The sequence below is a fragment of the Psammomys obesus genome, unplaced genomic scaffold, assembly GCF_907164565.1.
Source record: "Psammomys obesus unplaced genomic scaffold, mPsaObe1.curated_primary_1811, whole genome shotgun sequence".
In the NCBI taxonomy this organism is placed as follows: Eukaryota; Metazoa; Chordata; class Mammalia; order Rodentia; family Muridae; genus Psammomys; species Psammomys obesus.
In genome coordinates, this window is record NW_026585644.1 from 15,090,498 (window position 1) to 15,101,155 (window position 10,658).

Genomic DNA, 10,658 nt, shown 5'->3' on the forward strand with positions numbered 1-10,658 from the left:
ATTATCACACCATTAACTCAGAGCTAATGGGCCAGGTTCATCACCCCTTTTTTCTGATGCGAGGTAACTGCACAGACCTGCTCCATCTGAACTGTGACTCATCAGCATGGCCACAAATCAGCCTTGCTGGACAAAATGAGCAGTGAACAGCAGCTTCCCCCAGATGCCCCAGGGTGTGAGCAGAGGCTGTGCAAGTCAGGCAGGAGCTAGAGCCTGAGAACAGCCTACAGTAGGGTCAGGCCGCCTGGAAAGTTGCCTGAAGAGTATTTGGTTTCTATGTGAAGCTCCTTTTAGTGGGAAACGTGCACCTACAGTGTTTACCACTCTGAAGTCAACGGTACCTAAAAATAAGGCAGACCAAAGTCTCATGCAACAGCCAACTTCATTCAGGGCACCCCAGACAACGTGTGCGCTGAGGTTGAAGAAAGGTCATGTGAGTAAAGTTCGCATGGGTTCAAGCTGTACACAGTCACAAGGACAAGCCGCACATGGCAGAAACATGTCTTTCCATAGAGACATAAAAACAAATGACAACAGCCAGTTTTAGCAAGTAATCTCAAGTAAAGTCACTCACCTGGGAGGGGCACAGAAGCTCATTCCAAGAACAATTCGGTGTTTTTGAAGAAACTGCAGTCACAGGATGCTTCTCAATTCCTTGGAGTTTTCTCACAAGCACTCAGAATTCCCCCCCCCCCCCCGACACACACACACATACAACTCCATTCTTGGTGTGGTCAGGCACACCTAGGTTGGAGGTTAGCATAGTCCTTACGCTGTGTGTTCCCTTGGGCTCTGAGCAATCTTCAACTCCCTACGCTTCTGCTCTGTCGGTGGCCAAGTGAGGCAGGGAAGGAGAGAGAGCAGACTGAAAGAAAAGAGGTCATCAAGCTGCCTTGAAACACACAGGGCCACAGTCAAGAAGCACCATCTATGAATGGGTCCTCAGGCCTCACCAAACCCCCAAATCTCCAGAGCCTTGATCTAACTTAGACCCCCAGCCTTCAGAGAAGTAGAAAGTGAATCTCTGCTGTCTGGGAGTCCACACCTGCTCCCTAGCATGCATGTACACCCCCCACCACACACACACACACACACACACACACACTAGCATAGCACTTATGATGGTTAATGTTGTCATCTTTACAAATTTTCTGGCCATGCCTGTGAGGAAGTTTCTACATTAGGTTGACTGAGGTGAAAAGGCCTAGTTAGTTTACCTTGGCAGAGCCATGCCACAGCATGGAGTACAGGGCTGAAGAGGACCAGAACTCATCACTCTCTGCTTCCTGATGGCAGACACAAAGTGGTCAGCTGCCCCAGAACCCCACAACCATGATGTACCAGCCATGGTGGGCTGGTACCCTTGAACCATGAGCCACAAACAAACCCCTCCTTCTCTGTTTTTGTATGGGCATTTTATGACAGCAATAGAAATAATTGATCTGGCAGGAGAGCAGACCAAGCCAGCAGACAAGGGTAAATAAAGAAAGGGTGGGCCATGGTGGTCCCTCACTGTGGCTGAGTACTGAGCTGGCACGGTGGCCTCGATAAGGAGCTTATACATCAGAGATATGGGCAGGACAGGAAAGTGACAGAAACACATATGCACAGCCCCCTCATTCACTGAAGGGATCCTGAGACCATGGGGTCCAGATCATGCTTTAGGGACCAGGCCAAGGCCAGCTATTTCTTGCTGGGATGTATCACAGAGCTAAATGGAAGTAAGGTCTCAGATTTCTGCCTCCCCAAGATCCCAGGATCATCATGACCATCTATTGTCCATGATATAGGACTTATGTTTCCCTAGCCCCCACAGCCCAGTACTCTGGGGGCCCTGGGTGGCAGGTGAGGCCAGATGGTTACTGTTGGCCATTGTTCCTTACCGTGGTTGGAGACTTTTCCATAATAAATAAGTATTGATTGAACCCATTGACCCCGGAGCTCAGAAAAGCAGCCCTCTGTGTGTTTGCCTTTCTTCTGAAGTGACACATTTTTCTCTGAGGCCTTCAGGGCTTCCCACAGCCTGCCCTGTTCTGAAACCCAAAGGCCAGGAATATGGGTAGCATGGCTCAGCGTAACCAAGCCTGACTTTTGCCACCTGGCGCTAGCTTGCTCCCAGAACTGCAGACAAGGTCTGATTTTGCTGTCCTTCCACTTGGTCACTCGTGCAAAACCTAGAAGCATAGTGTCATAGCTGGCCTCCCATGTAGGGTCACCTGTGAGCTACTCCAACTCTGGGTATTTCCTGAGAAGCTGTATTGTTGGGGTGGGAGGGGTCAGAACAGTCTAGTCCCACTGGAGTGTAGGTGAGGCTGCCTCTGGGCAACACTTGCCCTCTGTGTGGCCTCACTTGAGAGCCCTGCTAAGTAGGGCAGAACAGACTATGTGGCTTCAAGGACAAGAGCGAGGCAGAGGCTCCCCATGATTCCTGGGACAGAGCCCAGACCAGTTCAGTCCCGTCCACCCCATCTCCCGGTCAGTGCCTATGGGTCATCCCAGGTTAGATGGAAGGGACCCAGGTGAGAGAGAGCAGCCTGCTGTCCTGTGAGTTATCCAGCTCGCTCTCTTGATGATGCCTGGCCTGTAAGCGATAAGCCGTACCCTCTGCAGCACAGACATGCCTGGAAGGGCAGCCAGGAGGGAAGCCTCGCTGCCAGAGCCATCCCCAGCCCTGCCACTTCCCAACTGTGTGAACCTATGAGTTAATTAACCTCCAGGAACCTCGGTTTCCTCAACCGTAAAAGGACCATAATGCCGTGTGCTGCCCAGGGCTGTGGAACAAACGGATTCATCAGTGTGCAATGCAGGCTCTCTGTCCCAGAAGTTTTCAGCACCCCTGGAGTGCTGTAGACTTCCTACCCCATCACACTTAATCTACCATGTTCTAGACACTTGTGTGCCTCCCTCGGCTAAGCAGGGCAGGACAATGTAAACAAGACTCCTCACTGAGGTGCTTAGACTAGAGAGAGGAGGCTGGCCTGCACTGCTCTGGGGGTCGCTGGCAGCAGTATCAACCTCTCTTCTGTTCCTGTCTAGTGAGGGTGACACTAACCTCTTTAAAGAATGTAGTGTGGAGCCTGGAACATCATAAATGCAGAGTCCACTGGCCATGGCCATCATGTAATAAAGAGATAACATGGACTTTCCCTGAATTTCCCTCCTGCCCCCCCCTTCTGACTTAACCCTTTCCTAGGCCTGGCATATCATTGCATATTTACATCAGCTTTCTGCAAGGTACTTCTCATAAGCCAAGTTAAACCCTCAGTGAAACGAAGCTAGAAAAAAAAAACAAAAACATATGAACCCACCAGACAGTTTCCCTTGTCCCCAGTCCTGCCAGGCAAAGGGGTTCCCATTGATCTCCCAGCCCTCCCTGACCTCTGACCCCTGGCCCCTGACCTCTATCCTCCCAGAGGAAAGACACATCAGCAACTTTTCCTGCCGCCGTCCATAAACCTTGCTGAGTTAGACCCTCATCCTTCTTTCTGATTAGACCTTCCGCTCCGTTTGTCATCCGTCCCGGTGATCTACTTCCTTCCAGTCTGTCAAGCTGCCCCATAACCTCGTGCCCAGGGACTTCAATCTCTCAAAACCGGACTCAGATTTATTGTGAAGAACGTCCCCAGAATAGGAATTGCCTTGTCGGCCTTTGCAGGAAGATCAAAGCCCAAAGAACCCCTCCCAGCGAGCTGCTCAGATGCCTCCCCAGCACCAGCCCCAGAGAGTTCCATGAGCCAGAGTGACCCTGACACCATGGGTGGGAACAAAGGGACAGTGAGGGCCATGGGGACATGGCAGCGGGGTCACAACTTGGCTATGAGGGGAGCCCCCAAAACCAAGAACAGCAGGACCAGGCTCTGAAAGACTATGACCTTGCTGAGACCTTGCTCCATTTCCAGCTGAGAGACCCGTACTATCAGAAGTACAAGTGTGTGGCATCCAAGACCAGAAGAATTTGTTCGGTCCTCCCCATGATTAAATAAGATCCTCTGGAAATGGACTTCATTCCACCCAGATGGCTCTGAGCTGCTGTGACCTCATCCTCAGAAGCCATACAATATCAGAAATGTCAGTGGGAACAACTGGCACACCTCAGCTTGCCGCTGCTGTCAGCTGGTGAGCCAGGTGTCTCGCTCCCCAAGGTGGGGTGGAAAGGTGTGCTGGTGAGTTTTATGTCCACTTGACACAAGCTAAAGTCACCTGAGAGGAGGGAATCTCAATTAAGAAAATGACTCCATAAGATCTGGCTGTAGGCAGGCCTGTAAGGCATTTTAATTAGTGATTAGTAAGAAGGGCCCAACCCATCGTGAGTGGTGCTATGCCTGGGCTTGTGGTCCTGGGTTCTATAAAAAAGCAGGCTGAGGAAGCCAGGGGAAGCAAGCCAGTAAGCAGCACCCCTCTATGGCCTCTGCCTCCAGATTCCTGCCCTGTTTGAGTTCCTACCCTGGCTTCCTTCAATGATGGACTACGATGTGGAAGCATAAGCCAAATACTTTCCCTTTCCTCACCAACTTGCTTTTTGTTCATGATGTTTTGTTTTGTTTTGTTTTGTTTTTTTTTTTTTTGCAGCAATAGAAACCCAACTAAGACAGAAGGCTGGCCTCAGTTTACCTACCATATAGAACCTTATAGATCCAGACAGTTGATTTGCATGCCCCTGCACCTCTACCCCAAGGCTTCATACAAAGTACCTCCAAGAGTTGTTGAACAGATGGACAGGCAGATGCGGGTAGATGAGGATATGGTAGATGAAGTCTGTATGTATAGTGCATGTATATGACACTTTTCATTCTCTTTGAGAAATAACAAAACCATTGGACAATTGCATACGGCACCTGTCTTAGTTATTTTCCCATTGCTGTGAATAAATGCCATGAATGAGGCAACTTATAAAAGAAAACGTTTATTGGGGTTCACAATTCCAGAGGGCTACAGTCTGTAGTCATCATGGTTGGGAGCATGGCAGAGGACAAGCAGGGATGGTGCTGGAGCAGTAGCTGAGAGCTTATGCCTTCATTCACAAGCATGAAGTAGAGAGAGAAAACTAACTGGGAATGGCATGGGCTTCTGAAACCTCAATGCCCACACTAGTTACATACCTCTTCCAATAAGGCCACGCCTCCCAATGCTTTGCAGATAGCTCCACCAGCTGCACATCCAGCATTAAAACATGAGCCCATGGAGACCAGTCTCATTCAGTCTACCACAGTACCCCTGCTCATTCCTTCTTTCCTTTCTATTTGGTCATAACTGGCATGGCCTTGTTCCCACCACTCAGAGGAACCTGGATTCTTAGAATCCCCGCAGAATACCAGGGGGCTTGGGTGACCTAAGTCTAAGGAACACATCGGGTAGAAACAGCTTCTAGATCCTGCTTGGGACCTTCCTAGCATGTGACCTTGGGAAAGTCAGTCATCACCCTCATCCTGAAACTGGGACAGTAGTAACACTGATCCCAGAGCCACTGAGGAGAAGGAGAAGGGGAGAACCCAAGCTAGCATGCATTGCCTATGTTTCCAGTGGCTTCCTTGGCTCATCCTTGCCACTGGTGTCTTTGGAATCCTGAGGTCTGACATGCAAGGTGTAGACACTAGGCTGGGAGATGGCTCTAGAGGCAAGACTTGGAGGAATGAGATGGCATACATGGGCTGCCCCAGTCATCCTAGAAGACAGAAAACCTCCCTAGGATACATGCATGCTGCCTGAGAGTGGGGAACTCCTTCAGTAAGCTGCTATAAGCCAACAAGCAATGTCAGGAGGCAAGTCCATGCAACCTAACAGCATGGAGAGGTTGGGGCAGGGCAGGTTCCTGGGCCCAGACTCCACCTGTGCTCAGGATTCTAGACGTGAAACACAGACTGACTCTTCCATGGGTCTGGAGAGGAGGGATCTGAGCTCCTGATGCTGCACCTGGCTGTATCTAAATGACAGCAACGTGGCAACACACCCACTGATGCGCCCATATGCCTGGGAAGGAGGAAGCTGTCCTCCAGGGAACTAGGTGGATTGTGCTATCATCGGCTTCCAGAAGGAGCCGTGGGAGATGAACAAGGGTTCTTTCTTGGTCTGGGTCATGAGACAAAACTGGGGACAGGTAAGAGCCTGCCTGGGGAGGCCAGGGCTCTGCAATTTCAACAGGAAATGCTTGGGCTGTGTGTGTGGCCCCCTCTCCCTCCGCCATGCTCTGGCCAGCTTTATTTTCAACCCCTGCTTCCTGCAGCTGAAAGGGACAGACTTTTCCCGGCATTACTTTCTGCCTCCTAAATTTTTAAAGGCTGAATCTGTGTTTTGTTAAAACAACAGCTGGGTAAACCTCCAAGCGTGCCCTCCGGTACTCATTTCCAGGCTCTGGGGATGGCCTGGTGCAAGGCTAAAACAGACAGCCTTGTGCTGAGTCCACAGTGCTCTGAGATGATTTTTTTTTTAACTTCACTGTGGCAACACAGATGCATGCTTCCCTTTAGAGCATGCCCATGTCCTGTTCCTCAATTAAAACTACAAGGATAGTTATGTTTTCAGCCCATAAAAGGAGACTTTCCTGAAAGCCTACCCTTTCCTCCCCTGATGCTGGTCTGACTCGGTGTCCTGAGTTTGCTGCACACATGGAATAGACCTGAGCTAAGTTTGTCCACAGCTACCCACAAAGATCCAGGATCACCTGCTCAGACAGGCCTTAAGCTTCTACCACAGCTATTTTCTCTGGTCTGGCCCTCCTCCCATCTGCACTATTATCTCCTCTGGTATAAACCCCTGTGCCTTCGGGGACCATGAACCTACATGGGGCTTCAGCTCACCTGTCCACTGAGGACCTCTTTCCAGAGCTCTGCTTTAATGTCAGGAAAGAGTGTTTCTTCCTGCTCCCCAAGGTATTTCCTAACCCAGTGCCTTCAACACTCCTAAGCCAGTCCTCCCATAGCTCAGGCCTCTTTCCATGAAGCAATCAACATCTCTGTCCTGGTACATGTTAAAATAAGCAAGTGGGCAGTTCTGAACAGAGCCTTTCATGTGTACGGCTGCATGTGTACGTATGTGCCCATGCATGTGGAGGTCTGCTGTTGCTCCTCAGCGGCCATCCAACTTGTTTTCTGAGGCAGGCTCTTAGCAGCCTAGTGCTCAGCAAGCCAGCCATGCTGGCAGGCCAGTGACCCTCAGGGATCCGCTTGTCTCCATTTCCCCCGAGCTTCTCCTTTAAAGAAAACAAAAACAAAAAACAAAAAACAAAAGTAGTACGTTACAGGCTTTGAAAGCCTCAGACATTCATATAATGTATTTTAATCATATCCATCCAATACTACTTCCCTCCAGCTCCTCGTGGTATCCCCCACTCTACCTCTCTCCAAACTTCCGGGTTCTGCTTCTCGTATTTTTCACAGCCAAACAAGCGCATCTGTGTCTCTCTTCTCTGTGGGAGCCACGTACGGTCATAACCTTTTCAATTTTCCCAGCGTGCTGATCCTAGAGAAGCAATGCTCAGCACCCCCCAGCCCTCCTGCTCTGTGTCCCATCAACACACATGTCATTTCCATGCTACAAGAGCAGATCTGCTTAGACCTCACAGAGTGACGAGCTGGTTGGGAAGACAGTGGTCCTGTGACAACTGGGCGCTTCCTTGAAGGGCTGCAGACAGTAAGGCTATCCTAAACCAGAAGCCTGGAGACCTCCCCACATACAGAGCCAAGGAGGGTCAGCAAACTGATGCCAATCAATAATTAATGGCCCTGGGTACTAGAGCCAGACAAGCTTCGTGTGCTTTGAATAAGCTTAAAAAAATCTGTTTGCTTAGTAAATCTTTAATAAATGCACATGTTTAATGTATAAAATAATACAGGTGGTGCTGGAAAAAGAAAATGCAGGGGCTGAGGAGAGAGGACTGAGGAGAGGGAGGGAGGGAGGGAAAGGAAGCCTCAGGTTTCCCAGAACTTCCCTGAGGTACAGCTGTTCTCACAGCACATCGCTCATGTATTCTGCCTGCATTTTATTCTTCAGTGTCTCTGAGGAGTCTAATTACTAGGGATTTCATTATTGTTTGCCTACACAGGCTATTTTTATCCCATTTGTTGATTTTAAACAGTTTTGAATATTTCCAATCATATCTGAAGGATTATTTGTGGTGTGGGTATCAGAACTGAAGTCACGCTAGGGCCTGGTGCCTGTCGGGTGAGTGTTCCACTGAGCAGCACCACCAGACCCCTCCAGGCACACATGAGAGTAAGGTTCTGCAGGTTGGTGAGCAGGATAGTGAACCATCTTTACTCCAAGGTGCCAACACTCCAACAGCCCTGCCGATGTGTCCTCACACTGTTCTCTCAGGCTCTTTAGAGATGACAGAAGGGCTCTGGCCTCTCCACAGGATGGAGGAGGCTGTCACTGCTGTTGTCTCACACTGCAGGTCTGCCTGGGATTGACCATTACTGTTCAGCTTGCCTTTGCTGTGACCGCCCTGTATCCAGCATTTACTCTGCTTCCCCACTCTGCTCCTCCGTCATAGGTACACACCGTTCATACCTGCTGAGCAAGAATGCCTCCTCCGCCCCGCCAGTGCTTCAGACACAATCCAAAGCTCATGGGCTAACGGCTCCTTTACCAGCACGTCTTACAGGGATCTTAAGGAGGAAGGAGATAAAACACTGAGCCCAGTCTGTCATCTCAAGCCAGAAGCGTAGCCCTCTCCTGCAAATAAGGGATAGCTGACAGCTGCAGAAGCCTGCATCCGGGGAGCAAGAGGGGACAAGACAGTGACTACAGGGATACTTTCTGGGTCTACACGGTACTCAAGATGCCTGGGACCAAAGAGATGAGAGCCCCACGAATGAAGGACACGCTCTCATCTGCTGGGGTCCTTCTGGAAAAAAGAGAGAGAGACAGAGAAGAGATAGAGAAAAACTTAGCATGAGCGTTTGGATCCTGAACCATTTAGTCAACCAGGGGTTGGTTGCAGTTTTCTAATTAAGAACATAGAAAGTTGTGCTGATGGATACTCTACCTGTGAAGATGTCCAAGTCCTTCCCTAACTGCTAGGACAGAGACATTTCTCTGTAGCGACCTGGGCACATGGTCACATGATATCATGCAGACACATTTAGCAGCATGTGCATGGGAGCAAATCTAGACAGGCCCCGTCTATGGTCATGAATCCTTGAATTCTATCCCATACAACTTGCTGCCTCATAGAGACAGTGAGTGCCAGATGGGGGAGAGCACAGCCTTGTGCACGGACCCCAGCATCAGAAAGCAGATGGGCTTTTGACGCACTGACACAGAGTCAGGAACCCTGGTGAACTCTTCGGTGATCAGCCAGGCACTTGGTTCGGCAAGGCCGCAAATTCTCTCATTTCCTAAGCTTGCAGAGAAAGGGGCCTTACTGTGAGGTGGAAAGAGGAAACTGAGGCCTGGGGAGCACTGATTCTGGGATGAAAGATGCAACGTGCATTTGTGGCCCTAAGGCAGGGCTCTTCCTGTACATCATTTCTGTCTCCTCCCACCATAGGACACCACACAGACACCACCTAGGGCTGCGCTAATACCATACCGACAAACAATGCTAGTGCCACACTGGCACCAAACAAATGCCACACTAGCCTTACTAATCTCATGCCAGCTCCCTGTTAGCCATGCCAATCCCATGCTAACATCACACTAACCATGCCAACCCCATACCAGCACCACATTAACCACACTCCTCCCAACCTAACCACACCCGCTCCACACTAACCACACTAAAGCCAGTACTCTGTGCCAATCACTGCAAGAGACCATGCATGAGCTTTACAAGAGCGCACTGGCACAGATGTGCCGGGACCTGTATGCCACAATATGAACCGAAGCTTAGTTTTGTTGGCACGCAAAACATGAATGGAGGAACAACTGTGGCAACTGGAGTGATAGACTGAGCTCCTCACACATGTCCCAGGACAAAGTTCCTCATTACAGTAGGTGTCACAAGATCCTACAGTGTCTAAATACCCTCTTGGCGCTGTGGAAACACTTCTGACCGTCACTACTGAGCTCAACAGAAGTAGCGGCAGCCTGGTCAGAGCCATTGGGATTGGGGACCTCGACATACTTTGGATGCTCACTCCTTCGGTGAGCACACCCTGTGAGCACACAACAGACACACCTGTATCCCTTTCATGCTCCCCCTGACAGGAATGCTCAATAGAAAGCAGCCCCCACCATCCATGCCCTGGCTGGCGCACACTGCTCCCAGAGCTGTGGCTCATGGGACTTCTCCAGTGTCTCCTTCTCTGTTGGCTCACTCTCACTCTTCCTTTGCCATGAATGGGCCTCAGTCTTCTTTAACAGGGAGGTAGACTGCCCATCTGCAGTGCTCTGTGGGGTCCTCAAGCAGAGGCCCCATCCCCAGGCACAGGGTGGGTGGTCATGGGCAACTCTGCACCTTGACAACAAGACCTGTGATAATGGCATACACACACCTGGGCCCAAATGGGCAGAACCAGGGGCAGGGGAAGTCTGTGGAGGGGGTGGTTTGTGTTAGAGACGACAGCCTGACTGTGACTTTCATAAGGCAGCTTACCGGATGTTTTGTGGAGAGGATCTGGGTAAAGAATCTACGGGCTTTCCCTGTTGTTTCTTACCCACGAGCCTCTAATTGTAGCAAACTAAGAAGGCTTCTTAAAGCAAGGAATACATTTCCCTGA